We start from the raw sequence: 20,000 nt of genomic DNA, 5'->3' as shown, positions 1-20,000 counted from the left end.
TTCGTGCCGCCCCGGCAGACGCGGTTTTCGCGCCGCCCCGGCTGACGCGGTTTCGTGCCGCCCCGGCAGACGCAGTTCGGACTTAGCACTTTTCGGCTGTGCCTGGCTGGCGGCCCACTCACTCGATCGCCATGTCTGTTTGCCACAGTTTTCCCGGTGGTGCCGCACCCGGGCTCGCCCCGGCAGACGCGTTTTTTTTTTTTCTTTCGCCCCGGCTGACGCAGTTTTCGCGCCGCCCCGGCTGACGCGGTTTCGTGCCGCCCCGGCAGACGCGGTTTTTTTGCGCCGCCCCGGCTGACGCGGTTTTTGCCGCCCCGGCTGACGCAGTTCGGACTTGGCACTTTTTGGCTGAGCCTGGCTGGTGGCCCACTCACTCGATCGCCATGTCTGTTAGCCACAGTTTTCCCGGTGGTGCCGCACCCGGGCTCGCCCCGGCTGACGCAGTTTTCGCGCCGCCCCGGCAGACGCGGTTTTCGCGCCGCCCCGGCTGACGCGGTTTTTGCCGCCCCGGCTGACGCAGTTCGGACTTGGCACTTTTTGGGCTGAGCCTGGCTGGCGGCCCACTCACTCGATCGCCATGTCTGTTTGCCACAGTCTTCCCGGTGGTGCCGCACCCGGGCTCGCCCCGGCAGACGCGTTTTTTTTTTCTTTCGCCCCGGCAGACGTGGTTCCCCCCCCCCCTTTTCGCTCGCCCCGGCTGACGAGGTTTTCGCGCCGCCCCGGCTGACGCAGTTTTCGCGCCGCCCCGGCTGACGCGGTTTCGTGCCGCCCCGGCTGACGCGGTTTTCGCGCCGCCCCGGCTGACGCGGTTTTTGCGTCGCCCCGGCTGACACGGTTCGGACTTTGCACTTTTCGGCTGTGCCTGGCTGGCGGCCCACTCACTCGATCGCCATGTCTGTTTGCCACAGTTTTCCCGGTGGTGCCGCACCCGGGCTTGCCCCGGCAGACGCGTTTTTTTTTTTCTTTTCGCCCCGGCTGACGCAGTTTTCGCCCCGCCCCGGCTGACGCGGTTTCGTGCCGCCCCGGCAGACGCGGTTTTTTGCGCCGCCCCGGCTGACGCGGTTTTTGCCGCCCCGGCTGACGCAGTTCGGACTTTGCACTTTTTGGCTGAGCCTGGCTGGCGGCCCACTCACTCGATCGCCATGTCTGTTTGCCACAGTTTTCCCGGTGGTGCCGCACCCGGGCTCGCCCCGGCAGACGCGTTTTTTTTTTTTCCTTCGCCCCGGCAGACGTGGTTCCCCCCCCCCCCCCTCCGTCTTTCTTTTTGTTTTTTTTTTTTTCGCCGCGGCTGAAGTGGATTTTTCGGTGCCTCGACGCCCCGGTAGTCGCGGTTTTTCCGTTTCCGCACGGCCCCGGCTGACGCTGCTCGGTCACAGTCGCCTTTTGTGAGGATTGCAGACTTCTTGAGCGCGGGTGTTTTTTTTTTGTTGTTGTTGTTGTTTTATTACGCATTCGCTCCAGCAGACGCTGTTTAGACTTTTTGTTTCCTCTTTTATCCTGCGACGAGGTGACGAGGTTTATTCGGTGCCCCGCCGCCCCGGCTGAAGTGATTTTTCCTGTCCCGTGCCGCCCCGGCTGACGCGGTTGGGACTTCGCGTTTGTTCGGCCGCCACGGGTTTTGGCGCACTCGCTCGGTTGCTTGTTGTTGCCACTTGTTGCGAACCTAGGTTTCTTGAGCGAGCGCGGGCGTTTTTTCTTCCTTTCTTTCTTTGTTCTATGTGTTAGCGAATCGGCCTTTAATATCACACGAGGACTCACAACCAACAATTTTCAGTTTGAAGTGTAAAAAATCTGCAGGTGTTGACGTAACTGACTTGCCCCGTACCCTTGAGTACATCCATGAAGTTCTCGTAGTACTACTAAATCGCATTATTCCAAGTGGAGAAATTCCCATAAACTTGCAAACCTCTACACGAAAATCGGTGCGCGTGATAAAGTTGAAAATTATCGTCCGATATCAAATGTGCCTTCTATAACACAAATTCTAGGAAAAAAAAAAAAAAACACTTGTTCGCCGTTTTCTGCGCCGTGACTGGCAGCACTCCGGCGAAGCGAAACGGGGTCGATTCGAGCACGATATCGGCGTCTTTCGACGTGCTCGCCGGCGACCGTCGCACGAGTACGTCGCACGAGCGCGTCTGCCGGGGCGCCGTTTGCGAAGCCGACGCAAAAGTGGGAACCGCCGCTCGGATGATCGCCGCTTTCGGCAGAGTGAGTGTTGGCACTCCGGGGAAGCGAAACAGCGTGAATGCGCCCACGAAATCGGCGTATTTTGAAGTGCCCGCCGGCGACCGTCGCACGAGTACGGTAAACCGCGTCAGCCGGGGCGTAGTTCGGGACGCCGACGAAAAAGTGGGAAGCGCAACTCGGATCTTCGCCGTTTTTGCAGGAGTGAGTGGCGGCCCTCCTGCGAGACCAAGAAGCATCGATTCGTGCACGAATTCGGCGCCTTTCGACGTGATCGCCGGCGACCGTCGCTCGAGTAGGGCAAACCGCGTCTGCCGGGGCGGGCTTCGGGACGCCGATGCGAAAGTGGGAAACGCTGCTCGGATGTTCGCCGTTTTTGGCCGAGTGAGTGCTGGCACTCGGGCGAAGCCAAACGGGGCCGATTACGGCACGATATCGGCGTCTTTCGACGTGCCCGGCGGCGACCGTCGCACGAGTACGGTAAACCGCGTCAGCCCGGGCGGAGTTCGGGACGCCGATGCGAAAGTGGAGAACGCCGCTCGGATCTTCGCCGTTTTTGGAGGAGTGAGTGGCGGCACTCCGGAGAAGCCAAGGAGCGCCAATTAGCGCACGATATCGGCGTCTTTCGACGCGCTCGCCGGCGACCGTCGAACGAGTAGGGCAAACCGCGTCTGCCGGGGCGGGGTTTACGACGCCGACGCAAAAGTGGGAACCGCCGCTCGGATGTTGGCCGTTTTTGGCAGAGTGAGTGCTGGCACACCGGCGACGCGAAAGAGCGCGAAAGCGCCCACGAAAGTGGCGTATTTGGACGTGCTTGACGGCGACCGCTGCAGGAGTACGAAAAACCACGTCAGCCGGGGCGAGCGACCCACGGCGGTCTGGGTGCTTATCGCTGCTATTATAGGGGCACCCCGGCAGACGCAGAAAAAAAAAATTTTTTTTCGACCTTCTTTTTTGCTGGTCGAGCTCGGGTAACCCAGGTCGCAATGGGAGCCGCGCACGAAAGCGGCGTCGCGAGACGCGTTCGCGGTCGCTAGTCGCACGAGCTCGGCAACCGCGTCAGCCGGCGCGGAGTTCGGGATGCCGACGGCTAAGTGGGTACCGCTGCTCGGATGTTCGCCGTTTTTGGCCGAGTGAGTGCTGGCACTCCGGCGAAGCGAAACGGGGCCGATTCGGGCACGATATCGGCGTATTTCGACGTGCTCGCCGGCGACCGTCGCACGAGTACGGCAAAGCGCGTCTGCCGGGGCGAGGTTTGCGATGCCGACGAAAAAGTGGGAAGCGCCGCTCGGATCTTCGCCGTTTTTGCAGGAGTGAGTGGCGGCCCTCCTGCGAGACCAAGAAGCATCGACTCGCGCACGATATCGGTGTCTTTCGACGTGCCCGCCGGCCACCGCCGCACGAGTACGGCAAACCGCGTATGCCGGGGCGGGGTTGGCGACGCCGACGCAAAAGTGGGAACCGCCACTAGGATGTTCGCCGTTTTTGGCAGAGTGAGTGCTGGCACACCGGCGACGCGAAAGAGCGCGAAAGCGCCCACGAAAGTGGCGTATTTGGACGTGCTTGACGGCGACCGCTGCAGGAGTACGAAAAACCACGTCAGCCGGGGCGAGCGACCCACGGCGGTCTGGGTGCTTATCGCTGCTATTATAGGGGCACCCCGGCAGACGCAGAAAAAAAAAATTTTTTTTCGACCTTCTTTTCGACCGAGTGAGTGGGCCGCCAGCCAGGCTGTGCCTGGCTGGCGGCCCACTCACTCGATCGCCATGTCTGTTTGCCACAGTTTTCCCGGTGGTGCCGCACCCGGGCTCGCCCCGGCTGACGCAGTTTTCGCGCCGCCCCGGCTGACGCGGTTTCGTGCCGCCCCGGCAGACGCGGTTTTCGCGCCGCCCCGGCTGACGCGGTTTCGTGCCGCCCCGGCAGACGCAGTTCGGACTTAGCACTTTTCGGCTGTGCCTGGCTGGCGGCCCACTCACTCGATCGCCATGTCTGTTTGCCACAGTTTTCCCGGTGGTGCCGCACCCGGGCTCGCCCCGGCTGACGCAGTTTTCGCGCCGCCCCGGCTGACGCGGTTTCGTGCCGCCCCGGCAGACGCGGTTTTCGCGCCGCCCCGGCTGACGCGGTTTCGTGCCGCCCCGGCAGACGCAGTTCGGACTTAGCACTTTTCGGCTGTGCCTGGCTGGCGGCCCACTCACTCGATCGCCATGTCTGTTTGCCACAGTTTTCCCGGTGGTGCCGCACCCGGGCTCGCCCCGGCAGACGCGTTTTTTTTTTCTTTCGCCCCGGCTGACGCAGTTTTCGCGCCGCCCCGGCTGACGCGGTTTCGTGCCGCCCCGGCAGACGCGGTTTTTTTGCGCCGCCCCGGCTGACGCGGTTTTTGCCGCCCCGGCTGACGCAGTTCGGACTTGGCACTTTTTGGCTGAGCCTGGCTGGTGGCCCACTCACTCGATCGCCATGTCTGTTAGCCACAGTTTTCCCGGTGGTGCCGCACCCGGGCTCGCCCCGGCTGACGCAGTTTTCGCGCCGCCCCGGCAGACGCGGTTTTCGCGCCGCCCCGGCTGACGCGGTTTTTGCCGCCCCGGCTGACGCAGTTCGGACTTGGCACTTTTTGGGCTGAGCCTGGCTGGCGGCCCACTCACTCGATCGCCATGTCTGTTTGCCACAGTCTTCCCGGTGGTGCCGCACCCGGGCTCGCCCCGGCAGACGCGTTTTTTTTTTCTTTCGCCCCGGCAGACGTGGTTCCCCCCCCCCCCCCTTTTCGCTCGCCCCGGCTGACGAGGTTTTCGCGCCGCCCCGGCTGACGCAGTTTTCGCGCCGCCCCGGCTGACGCGGTTTCGTGCCGCCCCGGCTGACGCGGTTTTCGCGCCGCCCCGGCTGACGCGGTTTTTGCGTCGCCCCGGCTGACACGGTTCGGACTTTGCACTTTTCGGCTGTGCCTGGCTGGCGGCCCACTCACTCGATCGCCATGTCTGTTTGCCACAGTTTTCCCGGTGGTGCCGCACCCGGGCTTGCCCCGGCAGACGCGTTTTTTTTTTTCTTTTCGCCCCGGCTGACGCAGTTTTCGCCCCGCCCCGGCTGACGCGGTTTCGTGCCGCCCCGGCAGACGCGGTTTTTTGCGCCGCCCCGGCTGACGCGGTTTTTGCCGCCCCGGCTGACGCAGTTCGGACTTTGCACTTTTTGGCTGAGCCTGGCTGGCGGCCCACTCACTCGATCGCCATGTCTGTTTGCCACAGTTTTCCCGGTGGTGCCGCACCCGGGCTCGCCCCGGCAGACGCGTTTTTTTTTTTCCTTCGCCCCGGCAGACGTGGTTCCCCCCCCCCTCCGTCTTTCTTTTTGTTTTGTTTTTTCGCCGCGGCTGAAGTGGATTTTTCGGTGCCTCGACGCCCCGGTAGTCGCGGTTTTTCCGTTTCCGCACGGCCCCGGCTGACGCTGCTCGGTCACAGTCGCCTTTTGTGAGGATTGCAGACTTCTTGAGCGCGGGTGTTTTTTTTTTGTTGTTGTTGTTGTTTTATTACGCATTCGCTCCAGCAGACGCTGTTTAGACTTTTTGTTTCCTCTTTTATCCTGCGACGAGGTGACGAGGTTTATTCGGTGCCCCGCCGCCCCGGCTGAAGTGATTTTTCCTGTCCCGTGCCGCCCCGGCTGACGCGGTTGGGACTTCGCGTTTGTTCGGCCGCCACGGGTTTTGGCGCACTCGCTCGGTTGCTTGTTGTTGCCACTTGTTGCGAACCCAGGTTTCTTGAGCGAGCGCGGGCGTTTTTTCTTCCTTTCTTTCTTTGTTCTATGTGTTAGCGAATCGGCCTTTAATATCACACGAGGACTCACAACCAACAATTTTCAGTTTGAAGTGTAAAAAATCTGCAGGTGTTGACGTAACTGACTTGCCCCGTACCCTTGAGTACATCCATGAAGTTCTCGTAGTACTACTAAATCGCATTATTCCAAGTGGAGAAATTCCCATAAACTTGCAAACCTCTACACGAAAATCGGTGCGCGTGATAAAGTTGAAAATTATCGTCCGATATCAAATGTGCCTTCTATAACACAAATTCTAGGAAAAAAAAAAAAAAACACTTGTTCGCCGTTTTCTGCGCCGTGACTGGCAGCACTCCGGCGAAGCGAAACGGGGTCGATTCGAGCACGATATCGGCGTCTTTCGACGTGCTCGCCGGCGACCGTCGCACGAGTACGTCGCACGAGCGCGTCTGCCGGGGCGCCGTTTGCGAAGCCGACGCAAAAGTGGGAACCGCCGCTCGGATGATCGCCGCTTTCGGCAGAGTGAGTGTTGGCACTCCGGGGAAGCGAAACAGCGTGAATGCGCCCACGAAATCGGCGTATTTTGAAGTGCCCGCCGGCGACCGTCGCACGAGTACGGTAAACCGCGTCAGCCGGGGCGTAGTTCGGGACGCCGACGAAAAAGTGGGAAGCGCAACTCGGATCTTCGCCGTTTTTGCAGGAGTGAGTGGCGGCCCTCCTGCGAGACCAAGAAGCATCGATTCGTGCACGAATTCGGCGCCTTTCGACGTGATCGCCGGCGACCGTCGCTCGAGTAGGGCAAACCGCGTCTGCCGGGGCGGGCTTCGGGACGCCGATGCGAAAGTGGGAAACGCTGCTCGGATGTTCGCCGTTTTTGGCCGAGTGAGTGCTGGCACTCGGGCGAAGCCAAACGGGGCCGATTACGGCACGATATCGGCGTCTTTCGACGTGCCCGGCGGCGACCGTCGCACGAGTACGGTAAACCGCGTCAGCCCGGGCGGAGTTCGGGACGCCGATGCGAAAGTGGAGAACGCCGCTCGGATCTTCGCCGTTTTTGGAGGAGTGAGTGGCGGCACTCCGGAGAAGCCAAGGAGCGCCAATTAGCGCACGATATCGGCGTCTTTCGACGCGCTCGCCGGCGACCGTCGAACGAGTAGGGCAAACCGCGTCTGCCGGGGCGGGGTTTACGACGCCGACGCAAAAGTGGGAACCGCCGCTCGGATGTTGGCCGTTTTTGGCAGAGTGAGTGCTGGCACACCGGCGACGCGAAAGAGCGCGAAAGCGCCCACGAAAGTGGCGTATTTGGACGTGCTTGACGGCGACCGCTGCAGGAGTACGAAAAACCACGTCAGCCGGGGCGAGCGACCCACGGCGGTCTGGGTGCTTATCGCTGCTATTATAGGGGCACCCCGGCAGACGCAGAAAAAAAAAATTTTTTTTCGACCTTCTTTTTTGCTGGTCGAGCTCGGGTAACCCAGGTCGCAATGGGAGCCGCGCACGAAAGCGGCGTCGCGAGACGCGTTCGCGGTCGCTAGTCGCACGAGCTCGGCAACCGCGTCAGCCGGCGCGGAGTTCGGGATGCCGACGGCTAAGTGGGTACCGCTGCTCGGATGTTCGCCGTTTTTGGCCGAGTGAGTGCTGGCACTCCGGCGAAGCGAAACGGGGCCGATTCGGGCACGATATCGGCGTATTTCGACGTGCTCGCCGGCGACCGTCGCACGAGTACGGCAAAGCGCGTCTGCCGGGGCGAGGTTTGCGATGCCGACGAAAAAGTGGGAAGCGCCGCTCGGATCTTCGCCGTTTTTGCAGGAGTGAGTGGCGGCCCTCCTGCGAGACCAAGAAGCATCGACTCGCGCACGATATCGGTGTCTTTCGACGTGCCCGCCGGCCACCGCCGCACGAGTACGGCAAACCGCGTATGCCGGGGCGGGGTTGGCGACGCCGACGCAAAAGTGGGAACCGCCACTAGGATGTTCGCCGTTTTTGGCAGAGTGAGTGCTGGCACACCGGCGACGCGAAAGAGCGCGAAAGCGCCCACGAAAGTGGCGTATTTGGACGTGCTTGACGGCGACCGCTGCAGGAGTACGAAAAACCACGTCAGCCGGGGCGAGCGACCCACGGCGGTCTGGGTGCTTATCGCTGCTATTATAGGGGCACCCCGGCAGACGCAGAAAAAAAAAATTTTTTTTCGACCTTCTTTTTTGCTGGTCGAGCTCGGGTAACCCAGGTCGCAATGGGAGCCGCGCACGAAAGCGGCGTCGCGAGACGCGTTCGCGGTCGCTAGTCGCACGAGCTCGGCAACCGCGTCAGCCGGCGCGGAGTTCGGGATGCCGACGGCTAAGTGGGTACCGCTGCTCGGATGTTCGCCGTTTTTGGCCGAGTGAGTGCTGGCACTCCGGCGAAGCGAAACGGGGCCGATTCGGGCACGATATCGGCGTATTTCGACGTGCTCGCCGGCGACCGTCGCACGAGTACGGCAAAGCGCGTCTGCCGGGGCGAGGTTTGCGATGCCGACGAAAAAGTGGGAAGCGCCGCTCGGATCTTCGCCGTTTTTGCAGGAGTGAGTGGCGGCCCTCCTGCGAGACCAAGAAGCATCGACTCGCGCACGATATCGGTGTCTTTCGACGTGCCCGCCGGCCACCGCCGCACGAGTACGGCAAACCGCGTATGCCGGGGCGGGGTTGGCGACGCCGACGCAAAAGTGGGAACCGCCACTAGGATGTTCGCCGTTTTTGGCAGAGTGAGTGCTGGCACTCCGGCGAAGCGAAAGAGCGCGAATGCGCCCACGAAAGTGGCGTGTTTGGACGTGCTTGACGACGACCACCGCAGGAAAACGAAAAACCACGTCAGCCGGGGCGAGCGACCCATGGCGGTCTGGGTGCTTATCGCTGCTATTATAGGGGCACCCCGGCAGACGCAAAAAAAAAAAAATTTTTTTTCGACATTCTTTCTTGCTCGTCGACCTCGGGTGACCCAGGTCGCAGTGGGAGCCGCGCACGAAAGCGGCGTCGCGAGACGGCTTCGCGGTCGCTAGTCGCACGAGCTCGGCAACCGCGTCTGCCGGGGCGGAGTTCGGGACGCCGACGGCTAAGTGGGAACCGCCGCTCGGATGTTCGCCGTTTGTGGCCGAGTGAGTGCTGGCACTCCGGCGAAGCCAAACGGGGCCGATTCCGGCACGATATCGGCGTCTTTCTACGTGCTCGCCGGCGACCGTCGCACGAGTACGGCAAAGTGCGTCTGCCGGGGCGGGGTTTGCGACGCGTACGCAATAGTGAGAACCGTCGCTCGGATGTTCGTCGTCTTTCGCCGAGCCAGTGCTGGCACTCCGGCGAAGCCGAACGGAGCCGATTCGGGCACGATATCGGCGTCTTTCCACGTGCTCGCCGGCGACCGTCGCACGAGTACGGTAAACCGCGTCAGCCGGGGCGGAGTTCGGGACGCCGATGCGAAAGTGGGAAGCGCCGCTCGGATCTTCGCCGTTTTTGGAGGAGTCAGTGGCGGCACTCCGGTGAAGCCAAGGTGCGCCAATTCGCGCACGATATCGGCGTCTTTCGACGTGCCCGCCGGCCACCGTCGCACGAGTACGGCAAACCTCGTCTGCCGGGGCGGGGTTTGCGACGCCGACGCAAAAGTGGGAACCGCCGCTCGGATGTTCGCCGTTTTTGGCAGAGTGAGTGCTGGCACTCCGGCGAAGCGAAAGAGCGTGAATGCGCCCACGAAAGTAGCGTATTTGGACGTGCTTGACGGCGACCGCCGCAGGAGTACGAAAAACCACGTCAGCCGGGGCGAGCGACCCACGGCGGTCTGGGTGCTTATCGCTGCTATTATAGGGGCACCCCGGCAGACGCAGAAAGAAAAAAAAAAAAAAATGGGGACATGGCGTGCGTCACCGTGCGGCTTCGCAGCGTTGCCGAAGTCGCCGAGCCCTTCGACTGAGCCGAACGGCGGACAGGGAACGTTGGTCGGCCGTTCTAACCTGTCGGTGCCACGCCGAGACGTCGTTAAGGAAAACCGCGTCGTGGGCCTCTACGACGCCGTCGAGTCGTTGTACGTTTGGTGTCCAGCGTGTCGGCGGCGAGTAGCGGACACGTCGTTCACGACTTCGGTCTTTCGCAGTCGACGCGAACTTGCGGAGAGTCGTGGTGCCTCACGTTTTCGGCAGAAACCGCGGCGGAATTTTCCCGTGCGTGCGCGCACGACCTCGGTGCTGTGCCGTCAGCGTAGTGTTGCACAAACTCGTGGCCTACCCAAGGTGCGGTACGTTTGCGGCCGTATCCTCGGTGGGAATTTCGTGAGTAGGGTCGCAAATTCTACGACCTCGGCGGGTTTGAGAGCGACGTAGACTTGTGGCACGCTCAACGTGCCACACGTTTCGGGGCACACCCGCGGTGAAATTTTCTCGAGTACGCTCGTATTAGTGCCCAAGGAGGTCTGGGTACTTATCGCTGCTATTATGTGGGGGTTCTCGTGAGCGGCGTACGCGAAAGCGACCGGGTGTCTGATATGCGGCGGGCTTCGGCCTCGTCAAGCGTGTCCTCGGGTCTGCTCCAGGGGAATCCACGGCAGTCGTCTGCAGCCTCATCCGCTTGATGCGTTAGGGGCTGGTTGTCGGACGGTGCCGTTTTACCACGATATCGAGGTGTGTTCCGTGTCGTCCTCGGGCGATTCAGATGCGAAAGCGCCGAAGACGCGGGCGTGACCCGTCGTCTGGCGGCTTTGCAGTCTCGGCTCCGTTGCTAGTTCCGGCCGGTCCACCGACAGTGCAGCGGGCTTGGGCAACCCGCACGGCGCGACCGAGTCGATGCAACGAAAAAGAGCGAGCATGAACGTGCTTCTTGCCGCACGGCTCCCACTCGTCTTTCGGGAAGGTTGTGCCGTAGCGAGCTCGAACGCCGTCATCTCGGAGTGCAAAATAAGCGTGTTGGGGCGCCTGAAGGTGGCCTCCGCCGCACACAGACTGCGTCCGGCCCGCCGAAGGCGAGGACGGACGCGCAGTCGAACGATTACCTGGTTGATCCTGCCAGTAATCATATGCTTGTCTCAAAGATTAAGCCATGCATGTCTAAGTACATGCCGAAATAAGGCGAAACCGCGAATGGCTCATTAAATCAGTTATGGTTCCTTAGATCGTTTCTTCCTACTTGGATAACTGTGGCAATTCTAGAGCTAATACATGCAGTGAGCCTGGAGCCCTTTGGGTAACGGGTGCTTTTATTAGACCAAGATCGATCGGGTTTCGGCCCGTATTGTGTGGTGACTCTGGATAACTTTGTGCTGATCGCATGGCCACGAGCCGGCGACGTTTCTTTCAAGTGTCTGCCTTATCAACTTTCGATGGTAGGTTACTTGCTTACCATGGTTGTTACGGGTAACGGAGAATCAGGGTTCGATTCCGGAGAGGGAGCCTGAGAAACGGCTACCACATCCAAGGAAGGCAGCAGGCGCGCAAATTACCCACTCCCGGCACGGGGAGGTAGTGACGAAAAATAACAATACGGGACTCTTTTGAGGCCCCGTAATTGAAATGAGTACACTCTAAATCCTTTAACGAGGATCAATTGGAGGGCAAGTCTGGTGCCAGCAGCCGCGGTAATTCCAGCTCCAATAGCGTATACTAAAGCTGCTGCGGTTAAAAAGCTCGTAGTTGGATCTCAGTTCCAGACGAGTAGTGCATCTACCCGATGCGACGGCTCGGACTGAACATCATGCCGGTTCTTTCTTGGTGCACTTCATTGTGTGCCTCGAGATGGCCGGTGCTTTTACTTTGAAAAAATTAGAGTGCTCAACGCAGGCGAGTCGCCTGAATAAACTTGCATGGAATAATAGAACAAGACCTCGTTTCTGTTCTGTTGGTTTTTGGAATACGAGGTAATGATTAAGAGGGACGGACGGGGGCATTCGTATTGCGGCGCTAGAGGTGAAATTCTTGGACCGTCGCAAGACGAACTACTGCGAAAGCATTTGCCAAGAATGTTTTCATTGATCAAGAACGAAAGTCAGAGGTTCGAAGGCGATCAGATACCGCCCTAGTTCTGACCATAAACGATGCCAACCAGCGATCCGCCTGAGTTACTCAAATGACTCGGCGGGCAGCTTCCGGGAAACCAAAGTATTTGGGTTCCGGGGGAAGTATGGTTGCAAAGCTGAAACTTAAAGGAATTGACGGAAGGGCACCACCAGGAGTGGAGCCTGCGGCTTAATTTGACTCAACACGGGAAAACTTACCCGGCCCGGACACTGGGAGGATTGACAGATTGAGAGCTCTTTCTTGATTCGGTGGATGGTGGTGCATGGCCGTTCTTAGTTGGTGGAGCGATTTGTCTGGTTAATTCCGATAACGAACGAGACTCTAGCCTATTAAATAGGTGCGGGGTTCCCAGCACCTTACAACCTTCTTAGAGGGACAAGCGGCTCCTAGCCGCACGAAACAGAGCAATAACAGGTCTGTGATGCCCTTAGATGTCCGGGGCCGCACGCGCGCTACACTGAAGGAAGCAGCGTGTCTTTATCCCTGTCTGAAAAGACTGGGTAACCCGTGGAACTTCTTTCGTGATTGGGATAGGGGCTTGCAATTGTTCCCCTTGAACGAGGAATTCCCAGTAAGCGCGAGTCATAAGCTCGCGTTGATTACGTCCCTGCCCTTTGTACACACCGCCCGTCGCTACTACCGATTGAATGATTTAGTGAGGTCTTCGGACCGATGTCCGGCGCGGCCTTTCGGTTGCGCCGGTCTGTTGGAAAGATGACCAAACTTGATCATTTAGAGGAAGTAAAAGTCGTAACAAGGTTTCCGTAGGTGAACCTGCGGAAGGATCATTAACGGATTGTGAAGGGTGAGCGCCTCAGCTGCGTCTGCGCCCGACACTTTCTGCCGCTGACCCCGTTTGGACGCGGGGTCGGCTTTTCCCCACGGGGCTGCCTGAATGTGGAGCGGCACCCCGTGACAAATTGTTGCGCCCAGCGGACGCCAACACCGCGACCTTGGACGGTCGGCCAGGTGGCGGACGCGGGTACAAACGGCGCAACGCACTCATAGGTCGGCTTTCGACCCGCCACTGCACCGTGGCTCGAAGCGCTCGAAATGCGCGACCCGACCGCTGCGGGACCGCCTAGTACTGTAAACAGGAGCGGCGGAGCGCGAACGGCGAGTCGTGGTTACGTCGGTAGAAGGCGAGGCTGCGCGTTCCCGAAACGCCAGCCGAGTGCCCTCCCGACCGTTCGAGCGTGCAAGAACGAGACCCGACAATCGCGCGGCGACTGCCAAGTACGAGAGGAACGGCACAAGCGTCGGCGGTCGGTCAAGGAACTGGCGATGTGACGGGTCCGCTGTGCACCAGTGCATACCGTCCCGCCGTCCGCGGCAAGCGCCTCCGCGTCCTCGGGTGACGGAGGCTGCCGGTCGGTTCTTGCAGGCGAGGGATCTCGCTGGCACCGGTTCGCGTTGACGCGCGGCCGGTCATGGCACGGCGATGCGACGGCCGAGGTGCGCAGTACTCGATGGAGGAACCGCACGCTCCGATGACCGTCCCGCCCTCCGCGGCGTATGCGTACCGACCGTAATGGTTGCAGCAGCGCCGGCCGGCTTTTGAATTCGCCACACGAAACACGGTGCGAGATCGCGGTTAGGGGAGCGTCGACGTTGCCAGGCGTTTTGCTTGCTGCCGAGGGAAAGGCGGCACGGCCACGTCGCGCTCGTCGCGATTAGCGGGTCTGCGCGCTTTGGGAAGGTGCCGCAACGACTTGCCGAAAGAGGAAGCACGGAAGAACGAGGGACTTGGACGTCCCGACAATTGAACGCACTTGCGGCCAGGCCCTTGCTGGCTTCGTTCTTCCGCCTCGAGTAGGCTCGTACGCGGCTCCGGCGCCGAAAGTGGTCCTTGGCACCGACTTCGGTGGACGTGGGAAGTGCCGCGCAAGTACGGCGCGCCTGGCTCCACCTGTTGGCTAAAGTAGGCAGCCGGATCGGCATTTTGGTGTGCGGTGGCAAACCGTGGATGCGAAAAAAGCTTGTGCGATTTCGTGGAACAAAAAGCGGGGGTCCCCCTTTTTATGCGGAGGAGACCGACCCGCCTGCCGTGGTGAACCGCGACGCCACGGTAAAAACGGGAGAGGCTTGTCGATGGGACCGTGCATCCCGCGCTCCACGGAGGCCGGGAGGCGGCCGCCCGAGGAAATGTGTAGCCGTCGAGGCCCGCATCTGCGTGCACTCTTATCCAAATGGGTGTACCGCAGGCATTTTCTGGTTAGGCGGGCCAATGAGAGCGAGCACACAACGATACCTACGGGTCCGGCTTGGAGAACCGGCTTCGACGCCTCCCGAGTATTTATAGAGGGGTGGACCACGAAAGCACTCGCAAGTAGCGAAAGCGAAACGCCGTCCGAAACACACCGTTTGCTCGATTTGCGGCAGCCGAAAAAGGCGCGGCAGAGTTTTGGAGTCCAAGCGTGCGCTGAAAAGCGCCCTTCTTGGCCACTGTTTGGCCGAGTGCCAGAAACGTTTGGTTTTGACTGTACGGAATTGAACAAACACTTTTTCACGACTCTAAGCGGTGGATCACTCGGTTCTCGGGTCGATGAAGAACGCAGCCAGCTGCGAGACTTGGTGTGAATTGCAGGACACACTGAGCACTGATTCTTTGAACGCACATTGCGGCCTTGGGTCTTCCCTTGGCTTCGTCTGTCTGAGGGTCGGATCACATATCAAGAGAGCCTTCGGCGCACAAGGGAACGTGAGCCGTCGACTCGTTTTGACCGCGTCGGCAACACGGACAGCACGCTGAACACCTCACAGCGAGCGCCAACAGCGGCCACTCAAGGGCGAGACGGTGGCGACCGTCGTGCCAGAGCCCAACCGAAACGGGGGCGACCGACTGCATTGAGGATGTGGCACCTCGTTGAGACCGCCGCAGGACTTCGAGTCGGAAGGAAGCCTGCAGGGAAAGTGCGGTAGAGGTTGCGTACTCCTCTCTGCGACCGGGCGCGCAAGAGCTGCGAGAGCCACGGACGCGCAACTTTAACGCACGGTAAACACGAGGAGCGAAAGCCGGCCAGCAAAGCTTCTCCAGCCGTGCGCAAAGTGCGCGAGATCGCAGCCTTGCGTTGCGCTTGTTGCCCTCGAAGTAAGCAGGGTGTCCCGTAGACCGGGCGCTCGAACACGCTGCGGGGCCGTGCCTCCTCCAGGCTTTGCCGCGCGAACAGGGAACGTTCGCGCGCAAAGCGCAGGGAGGTGAGGAGGCTGCGCCCGACGTTTGCGGTTCGCTGCGTACGCGGTTGATGCGGAGAGCACGGCGCGACGACTTGCCGCGAAGCGGAAAAAGTCTCCCGCACGAGTTGGCGAAACGTTGGCGAAGCTTAAGGCGTTCTCGTCGTAGTCCGCCGTCGGTCTAAGTGCTTCGCAGTTCCCGTCCCGTTCAAAAAACTGGGCCACTCCAGTTGGGGCGGGGGCGACGCTACACGAGACGATGCCTCTCGCCAGGCTGCGTGGCTGCCCTTGCGGCGGCGGCGACTGGCCTCGGCGGTGTTTGGGCTTTCGACACGGTCGTTTATCACGCAACTGCTCGGACGACGCACGCGCGCAGCGGAATGCCGCTTGCCAGCCTTGTGAAGATGTGACCCTGTACAGGGTTGCGGGCGCACTTGGTAGGGCGTCGTACTCGGTTCGCGATGGGTTTACGAACGTGTCCCGTCACTTCCACGTCACACCGGTTGTGCGCCGCACGCGTGCAGCGGGGAAGCCGATTGCCAGCCTTGTGAAGAAGTGGCCCTTGTAACGCGGAGAAATAAGACAAAGAGACAACGCCTTTGCTGCAGGCCGGCTGTTCTTTATCTGCTTCCTCCTCGTCGTCTTCCGTCTCTCCCAGGTATGCGCCGAGCACGATCGCCGCTTTGTCATCATTACACTCGGCCACGCTGCAGCTGGTCTACTCCTGTAAGAAAAACACAAACCAATGTCACGTTTGCCGCCGTATGCAGTTCTTCATCCGCGACACATGCACCGCAAAGTTATTCCGTTTTCTCTTGTCTCTGCGCGTATCAGAAGCTGTGGATCGTACTCGCCAAGTGTTATCTCCCAAGCGCTCAGAAATAATGTAAGGGCCGTCGTACTTTGGGTGCAGTTTGTTTGAAGACGATGGCGCACCTCGCTGTAGCCACACCTCATCACCTACACTGTATTTCGGCGCGGGACGGTGGCGTCGGTCGTAGTATCGCTTTTGTGCCTGTTGAGCATGCACAATCCTCCTACGCGCCTCCACACGGATATCGCGACAAAGTCTCTGGCGTGCAGCGGAACGCCCTACTTTAACGGGAGTGTCCAAACCGAACGTAGCATTCAGTTGCGGGAGCTGACCATAGACAATCTCGTAGGGGCAAATTCCTGTGGAGCTGTGTGCCGCCGTGTTCACTGCGTACGCAGCTGCTTGGAGATGATCATCCCAGTCGGCCTCACCTCGTTTGTGATTCTTACAGTACGGTGCGAGTCTAGCCTGGATAGTCTGGTTCGACCTTTCGGTCAGTCCGTTCGCCTGCGGATGGTATGCCGACGCGAAGTGATGGTCCACTCCAGCTTGTTGTAGGTAAGTGCGGAGCTCGCGACTGCGAAAGGTGGTCGACCGGTCGGAGATCAACTTGTTAGGAAGACCGTGTCGCCATTCGAAGCGATCTTTCAGGAATCGGATGACATGGCTAGCAGCAAGCGAAGGCACGGCCGCGACCTCTACGAACTTGGACAAGTAGTCCACAGCGAGTATAATGTAACGATTGCCCGCTGTCGTCATTGGAAGAGGCCCGATGTGATCTATGCCCAACGTGTGGAAAATTGTCTCTGGAGGCTTGATCGGCGTAAGAAGTCCATGTCGAGCTCCAGGACGTCGTTTGTGTTGCTGACAAATCTCGCAACTGGCAACGTATGAACGCACGCTTTTATCCATTTTCGGCCACCAAAAACGTTCTTGTGCCTTGCGTAAGGTGGCTCTGTAGCCAACATGGCCTCCCTCGGGAGTGTCATGGATGGCGCGTAGTACGCTCGATCTTAAGGTGTCAGGAATGACCAGGAGATGACACTCGGTGCTTTTATCGGCCCAGTGACGCCGATACAGCGTTCCATTACGTAAGACAAACTTGGCATTGCGTCCCGCATCGCCAATGGAGTCTATAACGGATGCGAGTCTTCCATCGGCTTGCTGAGCCTTGGTCACGTCCTGTTGAGAAAACAGGATCCAGGTTTCTCGATTTCGTGTGGAGAACTCCTCGATCGGATTTCGCGATAAAGCGTCCGCAAGCTGATTTTGTGCTCCAGCACGGTGACGGATGTCGTACGTATAGTCTTGGAGCCGAACAATCCATCGGGCAAACTTGTGCTTGAGGTGCTGCTTCTGGAACATCCACGCAATCGCGGAGTTGTCTGTTACTACCGTGAAGTGTCGGCCAAACAAGTAGTGGCGGAACTTTTCATCCACACTCCATACTACAGCCAAACACTCCAGTTCATTCGAATGATAATGCCGTTCTGCGTCCGATAGTTTACGACTGGCGTAGCAGATGACGTGCCCACGCCCACTCGAGTCACGTTGAAGTAAAACCGCCCCCAGGCCAATCTGACTCGCATCAGTATGGACTTCTGTCATCCAATCTTCATTAAAGTGGCAGAGCACCGGGCTATGTGTAAGCTGGTGTTTGAGGGTTTGGAAGGCGTTATCCTGCAAAGGACCCCACTGAAATTGGGCGTTTTTCTTCAGTAAGTCCGTGAGTGGAGCAGCAGTTGACGCAAAGCTCGGTACAAACTTGCGCAAGTATGACGCCATTCCTAGGAATACCTGGAGCTGTTTTATAGATGTTGGTGCAGGGTATTTGGCAACGGCGTCTATGCGTTCAGGCAAGGGTCGTACGCCATTATGAGATATCTGATAACCAAGATAAGATATTGTCGTCAACCCAAACTGGCACTTCTCGCGGTTAAGTCGAAAGCCGGTGTTGTATAGCCTCTGCAGAACCGTGTCGAGATTTTGTAGATGTTGTTTTTCTGTTTCCCCGATGACTAGAACGTCATCGAGGTACACGACGCAGGCACGGTCTATCAGTGTGCCTAACACTGTGTTCATGGCACGCTGAAAGGTGCTTGGAGCAGTTCGCAGACCGAACGGCATCCGATTAAACTCGTACAAGCCAGATGGTGTTCGGAAGGCCGTCTTAAACTTATCTTCTTCAGCCACGTTGATCTGCCAATACCCTGCTTTTAAATCTAGCGACGAAAAGAACCTCGCTTTTCGTACGGCGTCAATAGCGTCGTCAATGCGTGGCAGCGGGTACGAGTCTGGTATGGTGTGCTTGTTCAGCTCTCGGTAGTCAACACAGAATCGGAGATTGCCGTCCTTTTTACGGACTAGGACAACAGGTGCTGCCCACGGGCTAGAAGATGGCCTGATTATGCTTGCGGCAAGCATTTCTTGCACCTGCTGGTCAATTAATATCCGCTCTCGTTCGGCATATCTACGTAACGGTATGGACACCGGCGGATGATTGTCGGTAGTAATATGGTGCACTAGCACGCTAGTTCCGGGAAGCTGAGTAGTAGTATCAGCGAAGAGCGATGCGTGCCTCTCGAGTATTGCGGGAAGTGTAAGTGGCGTCGTCAGCTCACCTTGGGATTGCGCCGGAGGCACACTTGGAGCCACAGGATGGAGGTTGACGGTACTTCCTTCCACCGTGAGGCGCACTTCCCCGGAGAGCAGGTAGTCGGCCCCTAAAACCATGTCTGTGGGCAGGTCGTCGAAGACGGGCACCGAGGACAAAAACTTGCTGCCGGCCTCGGTGTTGAGTTGCAGGTTTAGGGCACCGACCGGTAGTACGTCGCCCCCGAGACCCCGCAGTGGTGGCTCAGTCCAAGGCTGGAGAGGTTCGGAGGCGTGGCGGCGAAGCAACGCCGTACGTTGAGCTCCGGTATCAACGAGAGCTGTCAGTTCTCCGATGCCGTCGACGCGGACCTTGAGGGTTGGAAGTGGGCGTGATTGATATTGCATCGCTTGAGGTTGGCTTTGTGGGCAGCTTTTATACCCATGCCCGATGCGGCCACACGTATAGCATCCGCGTCTCGGTGAAGCTGGCTCCTTTGGGCCAACTGCAGCCGCCCGGCGATGAGACGTGTCCTGCAACTCCATTGCCTGGCGTACGAAAGTGGAGATGTGGACTGGGTGGTTGTAGGCGGACAAGACGGCTGCGTGCGTCGAGTCATGGATCCCGTCGATGATGTACTGCCTGGCTGCGGAGGAGGTCCACTGTATATCGCAAGCTTGTAAAAGGTCCAGCTTGTCGTAGATGTAAGTCGCGACGTCCTCGGTTGCACCTTGCCGGCGTGACCGCATGGTCATGAAACGGTCGTCGTAAGCGCTCGGAAGCGGCGCAAACGCGGACATCAGGGCCGCGCTCCATGTTTGCCATGTAGCGTATGTACTGCCTTGGAAACGATGCCACGCTTGGGCAGATCCTCGCAAACGTCCTTCAGCGACCGACTTCTTAATCGTGTCGCTCCACGAGTATTTAAGGGCAACCGAGTTTATCACGCTTACCCAGTTGGTAGGGTCATCCTTGAATCCATGAAAATATGGAATTTCGTTCTCGTTGAACGATCCAAAAGAGGCGCAGCCAAACCCGGATGTCTTGAGCTCTTGGGCGAACAGAGAGAAGCCTCGAGAAATGGCCTCGCTGCAGTCATGATGCGGTGCCGCCGTGGAGGCTTGGACGCCGTCCGTGATCGGTGGGGAGTTCGAGAGCACTCGTCCACTTCGAAGTGTAGTGGACGCAGGGATATCGGGGTCAGTAGTTCGCGACTGCGCCATTGTAACGCGGAGAAATAAGACAAAGAGACAACGCCTTTGCTGCAGGCCGGCTGTTCTTTATCTGCTTCCTCCTCGTCGTCTTCCGTCTCTCCCAGGTATGCGCCGAGCACGATCGCCGCTTTGTCATCATTACACCCTGTACAGGGTTGCGGGCGCACTTGGTAGGGCGAGCGCACGCGGTCGTGCAGGAAGTTGATGGAAGCGAATGTATCCGCTGTCGACCTC

General features: G+C 59.3%; 2 non-coding genes and 1 pseudogene across 2 annotated transcripts; all 3 read left to right on the top strand.

The window, feature by feature from the left end:
• Positions 1-10,947: 10,947 nt before the first annotated feature.
• Positions 10,948-12,762, top strand: LOC142791588 (small subunit ribosomal RNA). The gene has a single exon (XR_012890323.1). It is a non-coding gene; the product is annotated as a small subunit ribosomal RNA (ribosomal RNA).
• Positions 12,763-14,481: 1,719 nt separating this feature from the next.
• LOC142791572 (5.8S ribosomal RNA) lies at positions 14,482-14,634 on the top strand. The gene has a single exon (XR_012890308.1). It is a non-coding gene; the product is annotated as a 5.8S ribosomal RNA (ribosomal RNA).
• Positions 14,635-19,993: 5,359 nt separating this feature from the next.
• LOC142791561 (large subunit ribosomal RNA) overlaps positions 19,994-20,000 on the top strand; it is a 2,917-nt pseudogene continuing 2,910 nt past the window's right edge.

The sequence above is a fragment of the Rhipicephalus microplus genome, unplaced genomic scaffold (genome assembly GCF_043290135.1).
Source record: "Rhipicephalus microplus isolate Deutch F79 unplaced genomic scaffold, USDA_Rmic scaffold_175, whole genome shotgun sequence".
In the NCBI taxonomy this organism is placed as follows: domain Eukaryota; kingdom Metazoa; phylum Arthropoda; class Arachnida; order Ixodida; family Ixodidae; genus Rhipicephalus; species Rhipicephalus microplus.
The sequence above is the reverse complement of the archived record's forward strand: the minus strand, read 5'-3'. Positions and strand labels throughout refer to the sequence as shown.